The sequence below is a fragment of the Panthera pardus genome, unplaced genomic scaffold (assembly GCF_024362965.1).
Source record: "Panthera pardus isolate Hobbes unplaced genomic scaffold, ASM2436296v1 HiC_scaffold_7, whole genome shotgun sequence".
NCBI lineage: Eukaryota > Metazoa > Chordata > Mammalia > Carnivora > Felidae > Panthera > Panthera pardus.
Window position 1 is genome coordinate 34899858 of NW_026527002.1, and position 799 is coordinate 34900656.

Genomic DNA, 799 nt, shown 5'->3' on the forward strand with positions numbered 1-799 from the left:
AATAATAGCCTAAAGGAAGAAAGTTAGTGAAGAAATTATTCACAAAGGAGTGGGCAAGGATCAGGACAAAATAACAAAGCTATCTGATAACACCCCCATAGACTAGCAAAGGGGAAAATTGTCACCACTTCTAGTCCTAGACTAGCAAATAATATTACAGAGCTCTTCAGAAGCCATAGATAAAGGCATACATCCCAGGGTCTGGGATGTGCAGGGAGGGAGCAGGAGAAATAAATACTTGTCTTCACTCTCCTACCTCAGATCTCTTGCAAGCGGATCTCAGTGGGGCTGAAACCGATCACAAGCCAGAGGCAAGGGAGTGAAGGGGACAGTCTGTAGGGCTCAGGCTTCTGGAGCACAGCTGAGAGCAGAAAAGGAAACAGGAATAGATAGAGAGGAGAGGTAACTGGGAGGTAGAGAATAACCAGTAACCACCACCTCTTCATGCCCATGGGCATCCATTCTTTCTGTGTGTGTGTGTGTGTGTGTGTGTGTGTGTACTTCTGTCCCTACTTAGGGAAAACATAGGTGTTATGAGGTAATGTATTGTTATGGGGTGATTTCTGTCCTCAACTTAGGGGAAACAAAATGTTAGCAAATAATATATTATGACTATGATTTCAATTCAGCCATACTCCTGCCTGGAACAGAAACTGTAATGTTAGCCAGCACCAAAACATTCCAATTATGTAACACAATTAAATAACATAAAACGTAACTACTACAGTTCCCAATCTGTAGATGATCATGAGGCCTAATGTCACAATATCTTTCTTCTACCATATGTTCATGTTCTCCT